Source organism: Columba livia, chromosome 25 (assembly GCF_036013475.1).
Source record: "Columba livia isolate bColLiv1 breed racing homer chromosome 25, bColLiv1.pat.W.v2, whole genome shotgun sequence".
NCBI lineage: Eukaryota > Metazoa > Chordata > Aves > Columbiformes > Columbidae > Columba > Columba livia.
Genome location: NC_088626.1, coordinates 3,364,922 through 3,389,384, shown reverse-complemented (window position 1 = coordinate 3,389,384; position 24,463 = coordinate 3,364,922). Strand labels below are relative to the sequence as shown.

The following is a 24,463-nucleotide window of genomic DNA, read 5'->3' as shown; positions in this document are numbered from 1 at the left end:
GACAGCAGCAGGAGGTTTAAACGTGGAGCGGTGCTGGAGCAAAGCTGCACAATTTAAAACAACAACATTTCCCTGAGTTAGCAGCATGTGTCTGCTCTATTTCAGGAGAAATCAGCCTTTTTTCAGTGCCTTTTTTTTTTTCCCAAAAAGTGGAAAGTGCTTGCTCAAAGCCATTTCCTACTTGCAGCCCTATTGTATTATTGCTATTGCAGTTATGCAGAAAAACCGCTTTGTGTGCTCAGTGCTGTGCAGAGCGGAGATTGAACCCCTGCACAAAGTAACTGAAAAAACTGCACACACAGAGTCACAGAATGTCAGGGGTTGGAAGGGCCCTGGCAAGCTCATCCAGTGCAATCCCCCCATGGAGCAGGAACACCCAGATGAGGTTACACAGGAAGGTGTCCAGGCGGGTTGGAATGTCTGCACAGAAGGAGACTCCACAACCCCCTGGGCAGCCTGGGCCAGGCTCTGCCACCCTCACCAGGAACAAGTTTCTTCTCAAATTTAAGTGGAACCTCCTGTGTTCCAGTTTGCACCCATTACCCCTTGTCCTATCACTGGTTGTCACCGAGAAGAGCCTGGCTCCATCCTCCTGACACTCCCCCTTTAGATATCTGGAAACATGAATGAGTCCCCCCTCAGTGTCCTCTTGTCCAGCTCCAGAGCCCCAGCTCCCTCAGCCTTTCCTCACCCGGGAGATGCTCCACTCCCTTCAGCATCTTTGTTGCCCTGCGCTGGACTCTCTGCAGCAGTTCCCTGTCCTGCTGGAACTGAGGGGCCACAGCTGGACACAATATTCCAGGTGTGGTCTCCCCAGGGCAGAGCAGAGGGGCAGGAGAACCTCTCTGACCTACTGGCCACCCCCTTCTAACCCACCCCAGGTACCATTGGCTTCCTGGCCACAAGGGCCCAGTGCTGGCTCATGGTCATCCTGCTGTCCCCAGGACACTATCCCAAACAACAACAAAAAAATGATGTTTAAATGCAATTGTTGTAGACAATTCTTCCTGCCTATGGCTACATCTGCATATTTTAGCATTTACCTTCTTTTATAGGGAAATAAGTAGGCAGTGGATGCGGACAACAGGATAGTTTGTTTATGTAGCCCTAAAGAAAGTCCTAGAGCGGCAAAGAAATAAATTCTATGCTAAATGGAGGGTTCCCGGGTGTCTGTGTTGCTCTGGTGTTTCCTTGGGGTCTTTGTTTAGATAATTTTCCCTTTTTTTTTGGTATTTTTCTGTTTATTCCCATGCGAAGCACTGTGACCCGTCTTAGTGTCACACTGAGCCTGGGTCACAGTAGAAAGGGAATTTCCGCCGTTCCCGTTTTCAAGCTGTAAAAGGGTATTTGAAGCTGCAATGAGCTTTTATGGAAAGATTCCATAAAATGGAGCCCAGCACGCTGAATGTACCAAAATATTAGTTTAACTGCCTGTTTACAGTCCCACCATAAAAGAAAAAATATAGTCTATAAAAAGACCTCCTGAAGCAACGTTTAGAGTAGTGGAGTAAGGAAAGTATTGTTTAAACAGATGCCGTAAATTTAATATGGTAGTATTATTGCCACCCAGGATTTTATTGATTAGATCTTTTCAAGTTACTTATCTAAAAATTTATTGTGTCTGTTTCCACTCTTATTTAACCAGGATTTCCAAACCAGAAATTATTAATGAGCTATTATCTGAGAAGTGAAGGGGAAAGTGATTTAAATAAAACGAAGCATCAAAGGCAAACACAAATCATGGTAGTGTAATATCTTTGTCATTTTTTAATAGTCTAATGAAGAAAAGTTTAGAGAGGAAGCAGCTTTTGGGACAAAACCATGGTATTTTTTTTCAGTTGCAACACAGTGATTTCAATTTTCTGTTAGGTGGTATTTACCCTCCAACTGCTTTTGTCCCTTTCCCCCTCAGCTTCCCAGCCCTCTGTGGGTGAATCTTTGCCTTAGAGAAAACCCAGGCAAAGTAATTCTTTAGACACTGGATTTAGATGCTGGAATTTGGAATTGACAGAAGAAAAAGATATTCAAATATATACTTCCAACTTAAGGCAGACATGCAAGAGGAATAAAACATGTGGCAGTCTGCATTCCATCCCCACTTAGGTAACGATCATCTCATGTGTTACAGCAACATTTCTGAATATCACAGAATCCCAGGATGTCAGGGGTTGAAGGGACCTGGCAAGCTCATCCAGTGCAATCCCCCCATGGAGCAGGAACACCCAGATGAGGTTACACAGGAAGGTGTCCAGGCGGGTTGGAATGTCTGCACAGAAGGAGACTCCACAACCCCCCTGGGCAGCCTGGGCCAGGCTCTGCCACCCTCACCAGGAACAAGTTTCTTCTCAAATTTAAGTGGAACCTCTTGTGTTCCAGTTTGCACCCATTGCCGCTTGTCCTATCACTGGTTGTCACCCAGAAGAGCCTGGCTCCATCCTCCTGACACTCCCCCTTTAGATATCTGGAAACATGAATGAGTTCCCCCTCAGTCTCCTCTTGTCCAGCTCCAGAGCCCCAGCTCCCTCAGCCTTTCCTCACCCGGGAGATGCTCCACTCCCTTCAGCATCTTTGTTGCCCTGCGCTGGACTCTCTGCAGCAGTTCCCTGTCCTGCTGGAACTGAGGGGCCACAGCTGGACACAATATTCCAGGTGTGGTCTCCCCAGGGCAGAGCAGAGGGGCAGGAGAACCTCTCTGACCTACTGACCACCCCCTTCTAACCCACCCCAGGTACCATTGGCTTCCTGGCCACAAGGGCCCAGTGCTGGCTCATGGTCACCCTGCTGTCCACAGGACCCCCAGGTCCCTTTCCCCTACGCTGCTCTCTAATAGGTCATTCCCCAACTTATACTGGAACCTGGGGTTGTTCCTACCCAGATTCAAGACTCTACACTTGCCCTTGTTCTATTTCATTACATTTTTCCCCGCCCAACTCTCCAGCCTGTCCAGGTCTCTGATGGCAGCACAGCCTCTGGCGTGTCAGCCACTCCTCCCAGCTTGGTGTCATCAGCAAACTTGCTGACAGTCACTCTATTCCCTCGTCCAAATCATTGATGAATATATTGAATAATACAGGCCCCAGCACTGCCCCCTGAGGCACTGCACTAGATCCAGGCCTCAACTGGACTCTGCCCATTGACCACGACTCTCTGGCTTCTTCCCTTCAGCCAGTTCACAGTCACCTCACTACCCGCTCATCCAGACCGCACTCCCTCAGTTTAGCTGTGAGCACTTGTTTTCACCTGGTAGTTGTCCTGTCAGGTATCTGCTTGAACGACAGCATTATCTGGTATAAGTTCTTTTTTATGTGTTTCAGTGTACTAAATGAGGTCTGTTTACCTTATCAAGTGCAACCGTTTGGTTCCTCAGAGCTTGAAGTGAGTTTCTTGACAGGCTCCCAAGTGACACATTTTTTCCATAGACCCTGAAAGAGAAATATTCTGCATTGAGTTATCCGGAGGGAATTTGGCCCAAAGCGATATGGAGAGAAGCTCAGGAAGATTGCAGCTTGCCCACGGTTAAATAGGACGTGTGTGGCAGAATATATTCGGAACTGAAATTTCCTTTTTGTTACATCCTCTCAACATGGTACTCGCCAGTTGTAAACAGAAATAATTGACATGATGCTCTGAGTAACTGCTCACATGTTGTTGATTTTGTACCTAAAAGTAATTGCAAAAGGTGTTGGGTGAATCACTTTGAATGACGAGTAAACTGTAAAAAGTCTTCAGGTTCTCAAGTGCAGAAATAGTTGTATTGTGGGGTTGTTTTTATTCCCTAACCCACATTTTGATCAATATCTGTATTGGCCTTTGTGTTTGAAAAGACCGGATAAAATCCCAGGCTGGATGTTGAAGGGCCAAACTTCAGCCAGGTTTGCTCTTTGTTCATATTGTAATGTAGCGACCTCTCTCTTCTTGCAGCAATAGACACGTTCTCGTGTGAAGGATGAATTGTCGGCCAAGAAAACAGCAACCTCTCCAGCTTGCAGAAGGCTTCTCCAGATTCTTCTTCTCTACTGTGAGTTTACTCCGCTTTATTTATTTCTTTCTCTTGGCATTAAACGCTCCCTTGGATATTCATTACGCTGCTATGAAAAATGAGTTTAATTGATGAATGAAGCCCTGGTTTGCTGCCACTACCTTTCCATCTCGCGTTGCAAAGCTTTCGGTCTCTAACAGATGTGTAGCCAGAGGACTGAATTCATCCTCGCTCAGCAGTTCCCTTGCAGCCGGAGAGCTGCCAGCACACAAATGTAGTTAAAACTTAACATTTATGTTATTTTGGGCCTTGTAAACAAGGGGCAGGGCTGCAAAAACAAACACGTATGTAAGGCAAATGCACATACCCCCTTGCAGCCAGCCAGAGAAACCATTAATTTCATTTTACGTTGACCCAAAAGCTGTGGATACATTTTCTTCCATAAACATCTTAAAAATGGACTTTTTCTATGTGTGTTTCAACAGCTACAAAAAAAAATCTGTTCTCTGGAATAAGTACGTGATGTAACAAAAAACTGAAATCACAGCACACTGAGATGTTTTGAGATTTTTCTCTCTTGATGTTTATCACACTCTTATAACAGTTTCAAGTGGCAAAACAGATTTATTTCTTTTAATTTTGGAAGTGCGGTAACTTCCTCCCTTCAAAGAAAACAGCAAAGCACCCTTAGGTGAGTTTCTATGGAGAGCCGCAGTTTTGCCACTCTTACCCAAACACACGTTTGGCCTTTTCTGAGCTTCATTCAGTGCCAAAAGGTGGGTAGTCTATTAAAAGACATTCTCAGAATAATATCCATTGAACTGTTGGTATGGGGGTGAGTGAGCTGTTTATTGTGCTCTCTACAAGCTTGCAATTTAGGTATGGAAAATTGCATTGGATTTGCTGGATTTACCAGTGGTTGATCCTGATGCATATAGTTGGGAGAATCGAGCTCTAAAAATCCATCACTCTGCTCAGCATTAGATGTTTTGCTTTCACTCTAAGTAACCAAACACCCCCAAAATACATGAGACAGACGTTCAGGTTGTTATCCATTGAGGAGCCTGTTTATTAGTGATTGTCCTTACGACAAAAGCAAATTTTGGATGACTGGGTAGTGAGGTCCAGGTCCCTTCCAACCCCTGACATTCTGTTATTCTGTGAAATTGGAAAGCAGCAATATAAAATAGCTTTCTGCAGAATGGAATACGTTCAAGTCAATGGTTTAGAGATAAATACTCTGTGTATAGAGCATCCAGAGCATGAACTGAATCCTTGGGGGTGTAAAAGGTCAGAGCTCTGAAGACGTTGAAGCAGCATCACTTTACACCAGCGGATGGATTTGCCCTCATTACATATCTTTTATATACATATATATATTTAAATATGTTCTATTTGTCTTCTTCTCTAATGGTAAGACTAAGATGACAACAGAAGAGCTCAAAGGCACTTTCCACATACTCATCCTTAAAAATATAATCTCCATCTCTCCTTTTGTTTCAAGTTAATTCATGGCTGTCTGTCATAGTAGGAAGAATATTGTTACCTGCAGTGCAGTATTTGCAGCTCTGGAAGCATCAGTACCTCCTAGAGTTGTATGCTTTTCACTGTATGCATTAGGTGAATTGGTTTTGACTTAATATTTCTGGTTTGGGTCATATGGTTTGTTTTATCTTTGCATAGCCCAAAATCCAAAGTGTATAATTCAGTCCCACTTATTCTTGTGAACTTTTGCCCTTGTGAGCAGTTACTAAGTGAGAACTTGGTGTGAAGCTTGTGTGAGTCTCAAAACTCTCTGCTTGCAAGAGATATTTAGCTGAGAATTACCTGGAGTTTGTTGCTTTTTCAGAACAGCAGCTGCAAGCCCCCGTGGCAACAGAGGGAAAAGGCAGGAGGGATGGAGTTCGGAAAATCGCATGTTGCCTATTTAACATGCTGTGGATTTACCTTTTGGAGTTTCCACCCAAGAATAGAGTTTCCTGCGGTTCTAGGTGCAAAATGGTTCGATCGGTACGCGTAGGGAAAACGTTGGAATGGTTCTTCAGGGCTGTGTCTTGTCCCGGTGCTGCGGGGCGTGAAGGGACTTGCTTTTCTTACCTACCTACCAAACTGCGTTTTCCTCTTTGCACAAGATTGTGGCCGGCATACTCTGCAAACCCAGTTTTCCTTCCTGTTTAATATCCTTTCTATTTTCAGCTCTGCTCAAGTTCTCAGACTGTGCGTGTCCCCGTAAGAATATTTTCCATTGATCATTAATCCACACACTTGGCATCATTCATATGCTGCTCTTTAACGCTATTGCAATAGGTCAGAAGGAGATAAAAGAAATCTGGTGATGTGATTCAAATCATATTGTTCACTTCTGGAGCACAGTCCAGTACTGTGGAATTGTCTTGCTGTCCATCTCTCGTCTTTAGCAAGACCGTTGTATGCCAAGGATGCGAATAAAGTCTTGAATGTTGCTATGTTTCTTTAAACATCCTTTAAAAATAGGTGTTTCTTTTCCTCTTTGGGAAGGTTGTTCTCAGAAACTGGCATGGAAGAGGATAATTGTCTTCTGTGAGTTTACAAGAGCATCCTCTATGTTGAATTAACTGCATGAAATTAAGAGATTTGCTTTGTGTAGAGTTGGGGCATGAGCCTGGCAGCGTTTTATCACGCAGGTAAAACATGGACACATACCTGCTGTTGAGAGAAGTCTTAAAATGTGTATTTTATTTGTTTTTCCCCTTGAAAATACCTTTCTAAAACAAGGCACAATTTATATGACCGCCTTTGGGATTCTGGCTGAGAGAAGCTTGGCTGTATTTATGTTTGGACCTCAGGGGCCAAGACACCTTGTTGGGTTGAAATAAATCACTCGATGGCAGCGCCTGGTCTCAGCCCCACAGATTGAGTGTTGCCACGACGGGGCTGACACGCGGCTATTGTGGGGCTCAACCTTCGTATTTCATCTGCCAACCTCGCTGGGCGCTCGGCCTCTCGCGCTTTATTCCCCCGTTTTCTTCTCCGGCTCATGAACCGGCAGCTCGAGGCGACTACAATTTGTGTGCCTGTGTCTTGGAGACTTTTGAAGATGCTGGTAACCCCTACTGGGTTAGAACAAAAACACACGTTGTCCCGTGGTGTTGAAAGCACGGCGGAATTGTTTACATGAAGTCCTATATGAATTCGGAGCTGGTTTATTGTCATACACATCAACAGCATCTCTATGTGACGCAGTTGACTTTAAAGGTCTTCTGTACAATTTTTATATGTAGCCTTGATATTAATATCAGTTGAACGGTGACCACTTTGTGTAACGTGCATGCTCATTTTATTATTCATGTAGGAAATCACTGTAGAGTAGCATGTGCTACAAAAACATGCTTTATTTGACTGAGCACTAACTTCTCCAAGCAGAAAAGGCCTTAAGCAGCAACTGTTAAAGGGCACGCTGATCCTGTAGGACTTTCATTTCTGTCTATAGTCGCTCGTAATATTTTCCTGTCACTGTGCCACTTTGAATTAAAATGTCATCTTTTACAAGGGTCAGTTCTGTATGTTCTCTGATTCCTTCTCTACCTTATTTGTCTGTTGGTTTTTTAGAACCTGGGCAAAAAGCCGCATTTGCGTTGGCTGCTTGGGATTTGCAAAGCTTGATGGCACCTGGGCATGATATTACTGTTTTTATATATCTTTACTTGTAGAGACTATGTTTTCTGGATACCGAAGAAGGGCCGGTATATGGAAGGAAATTAAGAACCATAGCTCTAAAGCATTTTCTGTAAGTTGCCTTTAAGTTCGTAGTTGTTTGGAGATGTGGATGGTGCCAGAGCCCGGTGGCTCCTGGTGCTTTGGGCTCCCCAGGACACCCATTGCAACCACCTCCTGGCTGAGACAAATCAACTCAAAACCCGCTGATGTGCATATCCCGTGTGTTCCGTGGTTTGGTGGGTCTTTAAACAGCAAAATCCTTTTGAACGACAGTGCTAAGTCAGCACTGATGTGCATCTTCCTTTAGTTTTACACCCGCGAGAGCCACCGGTGCGTGAAATCCAACCTTCCCGGTGCTTGGGGGTTTCTATGAGCCGAAGGTTTTAGCCCTTTTCCCTGAAAGGGCTTGGCTAGAAAAGTACTTCTATGACAATTAATACACACATTTAAAATGCCTGGCTTGCAATATTCCAGGCTCCAGGCAAGACTTGGGCATTTCAATATTTAATAAGCTCATCTTCCCAGTTGGGTGATGGCGTGCGAGGAGACGTGAAAGGCCATCCCGGTTGCGTTCCGGCCTCGTTGGAGGAGCAGGATCTCATTAAGCACGGGGAGCAGCGGTGTCTGAATTGCCTCGCCGCACCTGGAGTTGAGCGGGGTCCCCCTAAATCATTTCAGACTTTACGGCGCGGGTTTTATTGTGTGTTTGTTCTGAGCCGTTGTTGCGTAACAGGGCGACTCTGACTTCTTGCTCAAGCGTCCCTCAGATCTGCGAATCTCCAACTGCAATAATAATCGCGGTTAGAGGTGCAGAAGGAGAGACCAAGCGGCTGGTCTGGTGAAGAAGCTCCTGAATTCTGTATATCAGGCTCCCATTTTCATCCACTAACAACATATCCTCATATCCTCCTTCCTACACCCCCAGGGAAGGTGGTATCAGGGCCACCCAAGAGGAATTTGCACATTGGAAATCAGGCTACAATAAGTAGTTAATTAACAGCGTTCTATCTGTGGTATATAGAGGTGAATAACACACTTCCATTCGGTTGTTTATTCAGAGAAGGTGCTATTTAACAGCTCAGCAAAGTGATTTCTTCATTTTGTTGGCGTAACTCTAAATAAAATTCAAAATGTTTTTTCCTTATTCAGCATATAAAAAGGTATTAATTGATGAAATCTTGAACCATAGCTTAATTCTGTGGGGATTTTTTCACTCCCTTGTATCCTATGGCATTGAGTTATACGAGTTGAATTATGCTGAATGTTGAAATGCTGTTTGTATACTGACTTCTCCATTTCTGTAGTTTATCAGCTTTTCAGTCCCACGAGGAACAGAGAACAACGTCTTTCCGTGTGCTCCCTCCAAGATGTGTTTTCTAGGGCTGAGAACTGGAGAACGACTCTAATTACGAAGGAGAATCAAGGCAAGACTCCACTTAGGAGAACACGATTTGTTCAGTGGCATCTAATGGAAAAATAAGGGGTGTAATGGGCTTCCCTGCCCATTATCCGCTCGAGCAGCAGCTGAACTGGGTGACCTTTGCCGTTTGGAGTCATTTACTTGGCTCGTGGTAGAAACATAAAGAGGAGAAAGAGTCACTGCAAGTTCGAGGGCAAATCTCAAGAGGATTTCATTGCAGAGACTCGCACTTGGCTTTGCCCCCAAGAGTAGGGTGGAAATACAAGTGGGTTGAACTCAGATCAGTGAGTATCAAGCAAAATGTTATTAGTGGAAACAAAAGCCGCTTTTTTCACGCCCTATGGACAGTAAAAACATGGCAGAAGCTTTTGATCCAACTCTAATTTGGATGAGTCTGATGTTTAAATAACTCTGTTGTTTGGTTTGTAGCAAATCCTTTCATGCAAATCCCTTTCCTCTTAGCAAGTTTGCCAGTTATTAATTTGAAGTAGTGTTGTCAGGTGGTTTTTTGTCCCCTTTTATCTCCAATACAGAGTTATAAGCATATGGGGACAGCCAACAGAAATTAAAGACCACATGCTACTTTTGAGTTGATTAGGGGGGTGTTTTGAACACCCCAAATAATTCATTAGGATAAAGTGTTGTACTAACTGAGCGTGTTAAGTTGTGGGACAGAATGGACCAAAGAAATGGTGAGATAGTCGTTGGGTTTGTTCTGGCTTTTTATTGGAAGTTTGGTTTATGTTTAATGAAAGAAGTTATGGAAAAAAAGGTGACCAGAAAGAAAACAAATGTGCGGTTTGTGCTCAGTTGTAAGAGCTGGTCAGGAATTGTTTGTGGGAATCCTGATGTGTCCAAATGAAATGAAGGGCTTGGAAAAATGGAATTGACAATCAAAGGTTCATCCAGAATTAAAGCTTGTCTGGGTTTCATGAGAATGAAATGACTCGGTGTTAATATGCGCTGGGTAGGCAGGTTTAAGGGCATGTTCTTTGTTCTTACGGCTCCTTTTACGCTAAGGTATAAAAGCAATTTATCTGACCCGTGTTACAGTGGGATGAATCACCCTGTGAATGTGCCTATTTCTTTCTTTTTTTTTTAAGCAATTACATAGCCCAATGAATAAGTAACCTGGCTGGAATTCTTCCTTTTCTGTACGTTAGAGGAAAATTGAGATTTTGTATTTTTATCCTGATTTAGCAGAGGAAATGTTTCGTTTGTTGGATGTTTTGTAGGATGATAAAGGAGCTCGTGCTTTGTTTCTATCTGAAAATTCACCTGCTTTCACATAAGAAGCAGGGACAGCATAGATTCAATGGCACAGAAAGATTTGTCCTGATACGTATATCAGGAGAAATACAGCATAAAACCTATTAATGTAATTAGCAGGGTTCATTTGGAGAGCTTTAAACTAGACTGGAAGGGGGATGGGGTTGCAGCTGGGCTTGCATCAGTGGGGCAGCACTCTAGAGTTGCTGAAGGCTGGGAGGCCTCCCATACCCCTGGGGTGAAATGGGTGTGCTCAGCTCACTCTGAAATGCCTGCACACCAATGTGCGCAGCACGGGGAATAAACAGGAGGAGTTAGAAACCTGTGTTAGGGCAGGAGATTATGACCTAGTGGCAATTCGGGAGACATGGTGGGACAGCTCACATGAGTGCAATGTGGTCATGGATGGCTGTGTCCTTTTCAGGAAAGACAGGCCAGCCAGGCGTGCTGGTGGAGTTGCTCTTTATGTGAGAGAGCAACTACAATGTATTGAGTATTGTCCAGGCACGGATGAGGAGCGAGTTGAGAGTCTGTGGGTGAAAGTTAAGGCGCAGGCTGGCAAGGGTGATACTATTGTGGGGGTCTATTATAGGGCACCAGATCAGGCTGAGGAAGTTGAAGAGGCCTCTACAGACAGCTGAGAGCAGCCTCACAATCACAGGCCCTGGCTGTGGTGGGGATTTGAACTTCCCTGATGTCTGTTGGAAGGACTACTCAGCCAGCCACAGTCTAGGAGGTTCCTCCAGTGCAGTGACAATAACTTTCTGATGCAAAGCATGGAGGAGACGACTAGAAGAGGTGCACTGCTGGACCTCATCCTCACTAACACAAAAGGTTCCACTTAAATTTGAGAAGAAACTTGTTCCCGGTGAGGGTGGCAGAGCCTGGCCCAGGCTGCCCAGGGGGTTGTGGAGTCTCCTTCTGTGCAGACATTCCAACCCGCCTGGACACCTTCCTGTGTAACCTCATCTGGGTGTTCCTGCTCCATGGGGGGATTGCACTGGATGAGCTTGCCAGGGCCCTTCAACCCCTGACACTCTGGGAGTCTGTAATGCCTCTTTTTTCACAGTTCACATGCCGGTGGATCCAGCGATTGCACCAGGGTTGGATTTGGGTGATGACACCTGCAAATGTTTGTTCTGTTTGCATCAACTAAAGGGAACGAACCCTTCACTGCAGAGGGGTTTCCAACCAACCCTCGTCCTGGTTTCATATTCGAGTGTGTTTTTCAGTTGTTTGTGCTTAAGGAAAAGCTTTAGACTCGTTTTACAGCTGGTGCGCAAACCAAACCCCTAAAGAAAAGAGGGCAAAGCAGTGGAGTCCCCTGTTTTCCCCATATCTGAACATTCAGTGCCATTGGGAAGAATCCCATGGGATGGATAAAATATCATTCCAAAGGCACTGATTTCAGAGGGCTGGCTGTGATATCCACTAGTATTGTTCAGTATTGCTGCTCCAAGGCTGCACACCAGACCTCAGATAAAAAGTAAAGCACGTCCAACATCTGACTCTGTTCAGTGCTGATTTAGCTGATTGTGAAATCATTACTTGTGCAGAAAATAATAGCGATTATAGCCAAAGCTAGAAGAGGGGTTTTTGAGCTTAGGAAAATGCATTAATGTAACTTGGGCAATTGTTTTAGAGACCCGCTATACTGAGATTTTTCATAGTAGAAACCCCAGAGCGCCATTCAGAGTTTGCATTTCTATTACCCAACATGGTTATAAAAACAACATTTACGGTTCTATTTAAAGGGCTGTTTGGTGAGGAATGTTTCAGAGAAATACCTGCTGTCGTTTTTGCCTGGCTTGATCATTAATGTCACTGTGTGCAATAATAATAATGTGTCCGGCTATTTGAGCTCTGGCTCCCAGCCTGTGTAAATTCCAAAGTGGAGGTTAATCCGCTTTTTCAACGCTAGAGAAATAAGTTGTTAACATGTTTTCTTTTGCAAGATGATTTCAGCAGGATAGTTTGCTGTGAACAAGCCCAGTTTTGGAATGCTCGGAGCAGTATTGAATCCATGGCTTATCTAGGATATCACCTTCTCGAACTGTGAGGTTGTTTCATATTTGGCTTTTTCCAACCTTATGATGGAATTATCTTGCTCTCTGTTCTAAATCTTCTGGTAGACTGTGATAAATAACTCTACATTAAAAGATATATTACTGCATGGACACTTTCAGAAACAGAAAAAATCTGTGTCCTTTTAAGAGTTGTTAATGGCCACGTTATAGTTCTGATGGTGATTTAAACTGCTGCAGGTTCATCTCCCATCCTTGTTTATCCAATGCTTTGCCTTAAGAGGGTTCAATAAGAAGGTCCCTGTTCATACAGTGGCTTTAGTTCTGTGTTTTCAGCACAACTAGTGTTTTGTGAAGGCTTTGCTCCTTTTATTTCTATTTCAATGTTGATTTATATAGGATTATTTACATGAACAAGCTGGCCTGAAGTCTTTCCCACACGCTTTCTTTGTGACGTTTCTTTGGGGAAACGCTTAACCACATAATCATTTTATTTCCACTTTTAGTATTAGACATCCCGGCTACATGTATCCTCTTTACATTTCAAACCCGCTATTATTTTATAGTTTAATAGCATGTCTCGCTCTGTGTATATATTTTAAAAGTCAGATGATAAACCAGGCTCCATCATCTCAAAGCGACTATAGATCTCGGTGCGGGCAAATTTATAGCTATTGCATTTTTGTGCTTGTGTCAGCTAACCTTGGCAAGCAGAATCCCACTCGCCATGGGGATGAAACGTATAAATCTCTTCCGCTTTCTCTTCCTCCTGGTTTTGAAACCTTGTCTTAGACCTTGTTGCCTCCTTTATTCATGGCAGCAAGAGTATCCTGTGGGTTGAAATTTCAAGGATCACGGTGTAATATTTCATCTCCTTTTTTATCCTTTTTTTAAATTTCTTTCTCTCTTACCTTGATGCATAAAAAAGTTTAGACACCTTTGTGATGCTTAATATATTTGTTCATAGCTGGGAATTTTCAGGAACTGAAGTAATCTCCTAATGCCTTCCATTTCAATGAATTGGTTGGTGACCGAGAGTCCTTGATTCATTTGATTTTCTACCACAATTCGGTGTCTCTGAGTAATACGGTTCTGCAGTAATACAGTTTCCTCTATGCAATAAGCGGAGTGTTCTGTGTCCAGACCCCTTTTGCTTTCCTCTCCACACGGCTCCAAAATTCAGAGCGGATCTTCTACAGCATGTCAAACGTTATTGCGTTTATTGAAAGTTTTTCTGGTTTCATATTTTCCATTCTTTTCAACTAGAAAACAAATGATGGATTGAAACAATCACTTAGATTTTTAAGCCAAAATTAACTTTGCTTCCTGAAGCAGTTTCAAGGATCTATAAGGTTCATGTGTTTGGAAAAGCTTTGCCCATTGCAAACCCCTGACCCTACAGCTCCATTCCTTACCAACCGTGGCCTCTCTGGCAGCAGGTGATGAATGTTAAATGCATCTATCCTTTTAAAAGATACTTTAAAAGGCTTGGATTTTAAAGCATCATGCTTTAATTGCAATAGCGCCGCACTTGCTCTGTCTTAATCATTAGGGTTTTACCGCTAATCATCCATGCAAACAAACGAGATCCTGGCCTCACCCGGTTCATCCAGAAACACCCGCGCTGTCAGGTCTCATTAATTCCCAAATTTTCACCCCAAACCTGACCTGTTTACACTCCAGCTCAGCAGATTCATCAAGTCCAATGGCAGATTTATACAAGCAGGCAGCCGTCTGCGTGTGGAGAGCTACGGCGTACGCAAGAAATATGCAGATGTCAAATACAGCCGTGCAGTCGGCAAATCGACTTTGGGTATTTACATATAATAATTACCAGTGTGGGGAATTTGAGCATAATCCTATTTAGAGAGGCCATGCGATGCATATGGAGCAGCCCAAATACAGACTTTTAACTCTTTGTCTGGCAACGCGGATCCGTTTCTCGCAATAATTCAGTGTTACTGAATTCACTGCACCTTAGCTATAGGATTGCGGGAATTTTTCCAGGATAGAGCTTTTCCAGAGATATTTTGGGTTCAAGAATGTATCATTTCCTAAAAGTGAACTCCTTTGGTGCTGCTTATTGCAGCCGGGATAGCTACGGATGTTCTTAATGGGCAAAAAGAGCAGAAAAGACACAGATTTGTCGGGTCGTCTATAGATGTAGCGTTCACTTGATGGGAGCGGGGAAGGGCTGACGGTTCTAACGATCGACGGCTATGGGGTGTAAAATCAATGGGTCTGGAGAAGGCGGGTTCACATCCCTGGAGACGAACACGTCCCAGATTCGACTGTAAAAATCCATATATAGGGCTGTGCCGTCTGCTCTTTGCGTGAGGATGCTCCACTTTCCCCCGTTCCTTTCTCACCTACGGTCTAGCACAGTTTTCACCTATTTTTACCGTTCAAGACCTGGAAGCTCCACAGATCCGTTAGAAACGGGAAATGTGTTGTGTGTTTGAACTAAATCTTTCGGGTTCTGTGCTTTAATATTGGGGTGGATGCTGCGGCACAAGGAGACAAAGCTCATTATTGATCTGTTGCTATAGCTCAACTCCTCAAAACATGCAATTGATTGTCCTGGGTATCACCTACCTGGTATTTTTCTAGAAAATGACAGCACATAAAGAGCCTCCCCCGGCTTGTTTTACCATCTTATGCTATTAATGCTTTTTAAAGGTGAAGATTTGTTTGGTTTCCTTCCTCTTAAAAGGCTTATGTACATACACACCAGCTATAGATGAGGTTTCCATTTGCAGAGTTTCTTAATTTGGCTGAGAAATATTAATAGCGATGACAGTTGGATCACCTTGAACGGAGCTCCCTATCGATTTTCTTATTTTGTTTGGTTTTACTGGTTTTTCATCTCAAGTTTCGCTGACAATCGGCATTTGAAGTTGCTTCCAAGTGGAGTTAAAGCAGCGCCTGACATCCCTGTCCAGGATGGAGAACCTGACAAGCATAAAATCATCACCAGAGGGTCCTTATTGCTGTGAAATGCAGGACCAGCAAACCTGCTGGGGTGAGAAGATGAGACGGAACGTCGGGAAGGTTCATGTATTTCCCCCCTGGGCACACACTCAGTATTTCTCCCCATCTCAAGATCTGGTCACTGCGATTCCCCGCCTGTTTTATGCTCTATTGTCATCGAATTAAACAATTTAGAGGTATAAACACTCTTCTCTCCCTTCCCCCCAGTTTCTCATCCATCCTGGAAGTGCATTCATTATGATTCTCACGTAATGAACAGAAAGCAGGGTGATGATTCACACAGATGAAAACCACGTTAAATAAGTTCCTCCTTATATTATCATTGCTGGAGAATGATTTTGTCTGTTGGGAATTCAATACCATGAAGCTGGGTTAGCAAATCATCTCCATCTATTCTGATGGAATCTCTAGGGCTTTGTATCTAGATAAGCACACAAATAGTAATTGGGGAGCAGGGATAAAAATAAAAAGTAACTACTAATTTTTTGCTAGACTTAAGGTTTTTCCAGCTTAGTTATGCAAATATTCTAAAGTTAATGGTGCTTTCAGTGACAGCAGTAATAACATTTCTACATCTGACCATTAAGTCCTTGGTTTTGTTCCATTCACTTGTGCCTAGATAATAAATCTCTTCCACCAACCAAGTACAGACTCACTCATGACCCTCTGCCCGCTACATGTATTTTAATTCTATTTTAAAATGTCACGCAATCTTTAGTTTAGCGTAGAGATATGGTAGTTACTTAGATGAAAAATCATAACCTCCCAGCGAATTCTCCAGGGAATTAAAATGCCGAGGATGCGGTGGAATTTTTTTATAAACTCATTTATGTATATGAGTTAGCTTAATTTTTATCACCGAATGCAGGCTGTGCGGAATTCTAACCAGCTGAAGCACAATTCTCTGACTTTTCTGCATGGCTGCGGTGCTGCCCGTTCTAATAATAGCAAGCGTTTTGAAACATGAGATAGGAAATTCCTGCATGAAAGAGGGAGTTCGGCTTGTTATTGTCAGCTCGAATTCTGGCTATTCTGCTGAGAAGTTAATAATAAATAAAGACCAAGGGGCATGTAGCACATTATGGGTTTGATCCTGCAGTTGCTCCCTGGAGATGTTTGCTTGTCTGAGGATGGCAGGATCAGGATCTTACTTGGAATATAAAGTATCCAGATTATGAATTGAGGAGATAAGGCAGGTGTGAGCGCCTGTGTGCTTGGCGCTTGATTTAACGTGTAGATTCCATAGATCTGCAGCTACTGGGGGAACAAACACCTGCCCAAAGGGGCTGGAGTGAAGACTGGCATTCAGATAAGCACAGGAGTGTGTGTGTTTTCATACAAATAACATAAATGCATATGCAAAATGGCATCTCCTAATAGACCCAAGGAATCCCAGGCTGAGACTTTAGAGGGATCTGCTCTCCCTGTTGAAAATTCCCAAGTGAAATAGGTCAAGAAGGGCAGAAATAGGTCAAGAAGGGCAGAAGGTGATGTTCCTGCTGCTGCTTTTCCTCCTGCCCTGTCCTGTTTTAGTCTCTTTGCCTCTATTTAATATTTGGATTGTGAGCTTTTAGGGCAGGGACTGTGTCCTAACCAGCGGTGTGCAGAACTCTTGCTTCAAATGGCATCCTGAGGCCACCTGTTCGACCCATTAAGACGCTTCTGCTGAATTAAACGCTGCTTAAAAATGCCAAAATTTAAATCAGGTAGGTCCTAGAACACCCAAATGTGAGTGGCAATGAATGATATGCCCCTGCAGCACAGAGTTCGGTGCAGGACGGAGCGTTTTTCTCAGCCCCTCGGTAAACGGGACCATCAGGTGTCGGCAATTTGGTGCTGCGGCTGTGTCACTGCGGTCACACCTCCGACTTCATTGCGCTTGGTCCATAAATGAGATAGATAAAGAATGCGAAAAAGGACATTTTTAGTGAGGTTTCTGAGTTTTCTGGTGGATAGAACTAAGCAAAAAACCCTTCCTATTTTAATAATGTTGTGTCATCTGTAGTCCATGAGCAGCATCACGTCTCGGCACCGCTGCACTGTCAGGCCGCTCACTTCTGGGCAATTAACACTGAGAAGACAGCGTCTAACACATCCCTCCTTGCACAGAGCAAACCTCCAGATATGATTATTTCATCACAAAAAAAGAAGTTAATGCTGCTCTGGTTTACAAGCTGGATTTTAATACAGCCTGACAACTTGTTCTTGTATTTCTCTGCTAAGTACACATCTCGGTGCTGCTGTTCTGTCCCCGGTGCAACAAGCTGACAAGAAAGAGCATATTCACAGGGAAACTGGGGTAAGAGCCGAGATGCAGCTTTTGAATCGGGTCTGGTTAAATACATTGTGATGGCATATCAGATCTTTTACTCAAATTAAAATTTGAAGGGCTCTTGTGGCTTTTTTTAGGTTTTTCACTTCTTTTGCCACCTCAGAAAGGGATGGGGAGGTGGAACCCTTTGGTGTTCAGTGAGAAGCAGACCATGAATTTGCCTTTTGCGCACTCGAGAACACGGTTTCTCGTGGAGCAACCTCTCTGCAGCCAGCAAAGCTGAAATACCTATGGAAAGTTACCCTTTTTCTACACAGGTGAGACCAAACGTCATCTCAGCAGATAAGGCAGGAAAAGCATAGCTGAAGAAAAGCTTCAAATCACACCTGAACGTGGTTTAAACCAAGGTGCTGTTTATGCACGTGCTCTAAATGTTATACACCGGTCTTTTTCTGATTGAATTCATTTCTGTGTTTTCATTCTAATATTAAATGAGTCAGTTAAAGCGGATTCAGGCCCCATTGTCTTTATGAGGAGTTGGTTGCTGGAAGTGGATCTGCCTCAATTGATTCTTTGAACTAGTTTAGGAAGAAGGGGATGATGCAGTGAGTAAAAATGGAAAGTAGGAGAGTTTCCAAGTAGCAGCGGCTGCTTTGTTTGGATAGGACGCAGTCTGTATCACAGCGTAATAAATGACATTGCACTGTCTGTTTTCTCTCTGCGGAATGGACAAGGGTTTTTCATTTCATGCTTCATTCGCAGCCGGCAACAAGGATTTCACAGAGTCAGCACCTGCGCTTAGCACGGGGGAAGAACAGCGACGTATTTATGGCCTATAGGAGTTGCATCGCAGTAATTCCGTTTCCAGTACACGGCAGAACACCAAGAACACGATCGATGCCGAAAGGGAAAACCAGTTGAGGCAAAGGCCTCGTGTACGTTTGCCATACGTGGAAAGCTTGACAGGAGCACCCGAGGTTTGTAGAGGACGCTCATCTCCTTTTGCAGACTGGAAATGGCGCTTGTGGCTTTGTCGGGATGTCGGGATTTGGAAGGGAAGGAAAAGGTTGGTTGTTTTCGAGAAGGGAAACCAGTTTCTCCACAAATACAAGAGGATGAGTAGTCTCATCCTGGAATATTGTTGTGATGGACTCAGCATCCTCCTTTTCCCTTGCAGGAGCTGTTTTCCAAGCGAACCTTTCATGGTCCTCCTGCTTCCTCGTTGCTATGACCTGCAATTATTTAGTATCTACCCTCCCGTTTCCAAGAGCAATTGAGTTTCGTTCTACACCACATCAGTGGTATTCAAAGGATTGAAAGGTCTCTGAATATCTCAAAAATGAGGTGTTTCTATTTTTCTTATCGTTGCAACCCATCCCACTGAATTAGGAAGCAAAATTGAAGCTCAAACCCCAGTTTTTCCGAACTCTTGTGCAGGGTAAGGCGCTTTCTTTTACTGGAATGTGAGTAGCTTTCGGTGGAATATGAGCAATTATCTAGAAAGATCTGTTAGTGGATTAGCCAAGGAAAGGCAAAGAGCTGAGTATCTTCTGTCTCATACAAATAAATGAGCTACATCTGAAGATTTAAGCAATCAAATTTGCATAATGAACGTGTTTATGCCACATTATAGTCACCTGGTTTACAAATTCAGTGAACATTTCACCACCATTATCTGCCGTCAGAGCAGAAAAATGAAACATTTGGGTGAAAATAGTCTGTAAGGCGATGTGAATGTATTTTACTCCATGCTTCTTAACATCTGATCTTCAAGAAAATTCCTTATTTGAGGGGTAAACTCCCATTGCCATATTAGTGGTTGAAAATGTAGGGTTGGCACATCGAGCTTGTGGTGATTTTGGGCAGGGGATTGAAATCCTGCCAGCACTATTGGACTATTTGGGCAACTTGTCCAGATATTCATTAGTTCTGGGTGTTTCTCCCTTGTAGGCCTAAGGAATTTCTCTCTGACCTCTAGAACATCCAAAATGTGAACTGTGTCTCAGTTTTCTTTCCTTATTTTATTTGTGTTATTGGTGGGAGGTTCAGTGTTCCCTCTTCCCAGCCATTTTGCTCAGGAAATCCGTAGGTACCACGCAGATCCATTCCATTAACTCTTTGCTCTGTAGTTTTTCATCCGGACTTGCAAGCTGAGGTGATGCCCTTATAAGAAACAACCTTTTCATTCAGAAAGAGAACAGACCATAATAACTAACTATAATACAGAGTGCCTGTAGTGTAAGGGACCAGAGTCTTCCGATTCATTCCAAATTTATGAAGTTATCATCTTCAGGCTCTAAATGAAGGACAAATTTAGCATCCAAATTCATAGTATTGAACGTATGATCTACAGTACAGAATGCCTGTGGACTAAGGGACTGAAGTTGACTGATTTAGTCCAAATCGGTGACGTTCTAGTTTTCAGACTCTAAATAAAGGGCAGATTTAGCATTCAAATCCTTTTTTTCTGTCTCCCTTTTGCAGTCTCTAGGTGACGGAGTCAGATTTTATGAAGTGCAGCTTTCTTCCAGACTAGAATAAAGGTACCTGTTTCTGCAGTGATTTATACGGTGCTTCTGTTTTCTTTTACGGATCTTGGATGCGTCTCCCTCTTTCATTTTTTTTTTCCTCCTGTACCATGAAGCCAATTCTTACACTAATGATCATTTTCTTGCACATTATTTTGGAGACACTAAATAATACACAAGTGTTAGATGTCATGTATTGTTTCTCAAACTCACATTGACCTCACAAGACAAAGAAAGATTCACAGAACCACAGCATCCCAGGATGTCAGGGGTTGGAAGGGACCTGGCAAGCTCAGCCAGTGCAATCCCCCCATGGAGCAGGAACACCCAGATGAGGTTACACAGGAAGGTGTCCAGGTGGGTTGGAATGTCTGCACAGAAGGAGACTCCACAACCCCCTGGGCAGCCTGGGCCAGGCTCTGCCACCCTCACCGGGAACAAGTTTCTTCTCAAATTTAAGTGGAACCTCTTGTGTTCCAGTTTGCACCCATTACCCCTTGTCCTATCACTGGTTGTCACCGAGAAGAGCCTGGCTCCATCCTCCTGACACTCCCCCTTTAGATATCTGGAAACATGAATGAGTCCCCCCTCAGTCTCCTCTTGTCCAGCTCCAGAGCCCCAGCTCCCTCAGCCTTTCCTCACACGGGAGATGCTCCACTCCCTTCAGCATCTTTGTTGCCCTGCGCTGGACTCTCTGCAGCAGTTCCCTGTCCTGCTGGAACTGAGGGGCCACAGCTGGACACAATATTCCAGGTGTGGTCTCCCCAGGGCAGAGCAGAGGGGCAGGAGAACCTCTCTGACCTACTGACCACCCCCTTCTAACCCACCCCAGATTCAGATTCTTAAGGCAGCTCTTTACACCAACCTCCCGAGCTGTTTTTTGACTCATCCATCCCACCTTTTGACTCTCCACGTTTTAGGTCGTTGGTTCCTTTTTGTAAAACTTTGAGGTTAAACCTGCTCCTGGTGAGGCATCCCAGAAGGAGATTGTTCTCAACCTGTTAAATCTCAAATGGTTCACTGCAGTTCTAATTACAGCCCCTCGTCAGAATAACCTCCCACAGCAAGAAGTGAAAAAAATAAAACCACAAAAAGCATCATTTCTCTATATGAAGACAATCGATTGCAACCTATAAAGCTACCGATTATCCAAGATGTGCTTGTTGGGTATTTTAACTGCTACCATAGAATAAAATGCAGGTTTCCAGGCGCTGTTTCGTTCATCTGGTGTGACCGAACAAATGGGAAGCTTTAAAAACCACGCAGTAAGTCACCGACTGTAAGCATTTAATTGCCATTGACAGTTCTGGCCAATTAAATCTCTGCAATAATGATCACATCAGCAAAAATTACCGAATCTTTTTGTTCGGATAACCGCAGTTCCTAATTGGAATATGGTTCCAATGAAATCTCTTGCCTCCATGACCAAAATGAGCATGAGGGATCGGGGGGATCAGCAGGTTTTGCTTGGGGTGCAGGAGGCAATTGGGATTTTTGCAATGGACGCCCTTGTGTTACGGAATTACACGATGGTTTTGTTGTTATGGACAGTATGGTGGGTTTTTATTTCACTTTTGTGCATTCCAGTTAAGTTTTTATTCTTCAAATTTCAATTTTAAGCTCTTTTACTTTAGAATTCACGTCTCATTCTTTTTAAAGCAATACAAGCTAATTTAATCAAGCGGTCTTTAGAATAATAGAAAAGTTATGCTAATTTTTGGCGATTAAATTGTATCTCTTAGGTTTTTTTGCTTATGAAATGCGTCCTTACTTTGCGACAAGCTCGCTCTTTCTTTTCTGGAGGGTTGGAATTGTTTCTTTAGTACATTCCGAACTCATTGGGAAAGGACGACTTGGAACAGACCCTGCGAGCAAAGGGAATCGCCGCTGCAGCCTTTGGTGCCTTTTGGGAACGTGTTGCAACAGGAGTTGTTAAGGCAAACCTAATATCTGGGCTCAGAAGAAGTAAACACTGTTATGGCTACGTAAGAACGCTTATTTTTCAAAGGTCCTGAAGTTGTTATTGCGATGGGTGTTTCTGTTTCCAGGCTGCACCACTAGGCTGCAGCTTGGGGGTCTCATGTTTGCTTGTTGCTCTCTGAATGGTCTTTATCCCTCTCTAAGCCTTTTGAAATAATTCATTAAATAGCACAAAACCTCTTGGCACGGACTGTTGGGGTTTGCCAAGGCTACCGAGTCCTTCAGAGATACATTCGTGCACCTTTTCCCTAGGTGGGCTTTCTGTTGCCATAAGGCCATAGAAGTTCAGCTTCCTATATGGCTTTCATAAAACTGACTTAGACAACCAAATATATCAACGTTAAGCTAAGTTTTTTTCCATACAGTATGCAATCCCTTACCCTTCTATTATCTTACTGTTTACAGTGGAAGGCCCATCTATTTTTTCCATCCAGTTGCTCCTGACTAAATAACCCGACACGCTGTCTCCTCAACAGCTGCTTTGCTTTCCCGTGTTCTGCCGGTGATGCACAAAGTCCCCGCGTATTTGCATATGAAATACCAGCTCCAAGTCACATCTGTGTGTCGCAGGAGAATAATGAAGCACCAAGCAGCAGGCCAGGTAACTGATTTGAATGTGACTCAGGTGGTGGCCCATGGAAATTGTTCTCTTATGCAGACTTAGTGGGAATTTAAGCATCCAGCACACCCTTGTCCTTTGGAACCGTCCGTTTGAGCATCGGCAACGTTTTACTGCTTGCGTGTCGTAATGGAAGCAGTTGGGGTCTAAACTTAAAACTGACACTTAAACTGAGCACGTGTTGTGAATTGAGGCGTTGTACGCAATAAGGAGTGCTGGGCAATAAATTAGTGTATTGTAATTGTATATCCTTCCTAATTCCCAATGCTTGTGTGTCCGATGCTCGTGGCATGTGCAGTTCTAATGCACAGCGTTGTACAAGGCTGCACGTTTTTAAACTATTAGGGCTTTAAGTACCAGAGATGTGCATCATATATAACAATCCCGTAGAAAAATATAGGATATTTTAAGGGATAAATTTAAGAAACACAAGCAAAAGGAAAAACAGGCTGGTTGAGCAACTGTGATATAAATGTGGTAGAACTATAGTTAGGTGGGGAAAGCTCTCACAATCTCATCCGTGTATTTTTACGCAAGAATGGAGGTGAGATTGTTAGTGCAGTTTAGAGGTAGTAGATCAATAGGAAAAGCTCCTAAACACTATAGGTTGTGATGGTTAAACCCAGAGCACAGGACTCACATAGTGGATGGGAATGGTTTGGTTTTGTTGAGAGCGTTTGTGAAATCTGGGTCTGTTCTGGAATTCAGGTGGAGTCACATCCCACCCCGACGTCCTGTCGAAATTCTGAATTTTGCCACTTTGATTTTCAGTTTATTTGAGTTGTGGAATTTAGAGTGATTTATTGTTGCCTTTCTCCTGACTGGATGTAATCCAGTGCCTGGCGTCTTCCGAGTAGGGCAGGATGTTAAACGGCTTGATAGAATCGATGCTTTCTTTTGATTGCTGTAATTTGTAAATCAATTAACTAAATCAAAAGATAAAAAGCTGAATTGGCAACAAGGGCAAGTTGGGGTTGTTGTGTTCTTTTCTTTCCACCTAGGTAGAGACAGACATTTGCTAATACGTAGGAACCAGTGGCAAATCCTGGCACATCAGTTGTGTTGCTGGAGAGCACAATTTCACAGAATCACAGAATCCCAGAATGTCAGGGGTTGGAAGGGCCCTGGCAAGCTCATCCAGTGCAATCCCCCCATGGAGCAGGAACACCCAGATGAGGTTACACAGGAAGGTGTCCAGGCGGGTTGGAATGTCTGCACAGAAGGAGACTCCACAACCCCCTGGGCAGCCTGGGCCAGGCTCTGCCACCCTCACCAGGAACAAGTTTCTTCTCACATTTAAGTGGAACCTCTTGTGTTCCAGTTTGAACCCATTACCCCTTGTCCTATCACTGGTTGTCACTGAGAAGAGCCTGGCTCCATCCTCCTGACACTCCCCCTTTAGATATCTGGAAACATGAATGAGTCCCCCCTCAGTCTCCTCTTGTCCAGCTCCAGAGCCCCAGCTCCCTCAGCCTTTCCTCACCCGGGAGATGCTCCACTCCCTTCAGCATCTTTGTTGCCCTGCGCTGGACTCTCTGCAGCAGTTCCCTGTCCTGCTGGAACTGAGGGGCCACAGCTGGACACAATATTCCAGGTGTGGTCTCCCCAGGGCAGAGCAGAGGGGCAGGAGAACCTCTCTGACCTACTGACCACCCCCTTCTAACCCATCCCAGGTACCATTGGCT

The 24,463-nt window shown here is 43.8% G+C and overlaps 1 protein-coding gene across 3 annotated transcripts in view; it reads left to right on the top strand.

Moving 5' to 3' along the window:
• The window catches only part of LRRTM4 (leucine rich repeat transmembrane neuronal 4), a 308,260-nt gene that overhangs the window by 57,437 nt on the left and 226,360 nt on the right, over positions 1–24,463 (top strand). For all 3 annotated transcript variants that reach the window (XM_065041045.1, XM_065041046.1, XM_021280913.2), the window contains one exon: positions 3,922–4,018. The gene's annotated coding sequence lies outside the window, so the exon portion shown is untranslated. The remainder of the gene's footprint in view (positions 1–3,921; positions 4,019–24,463) is intronic.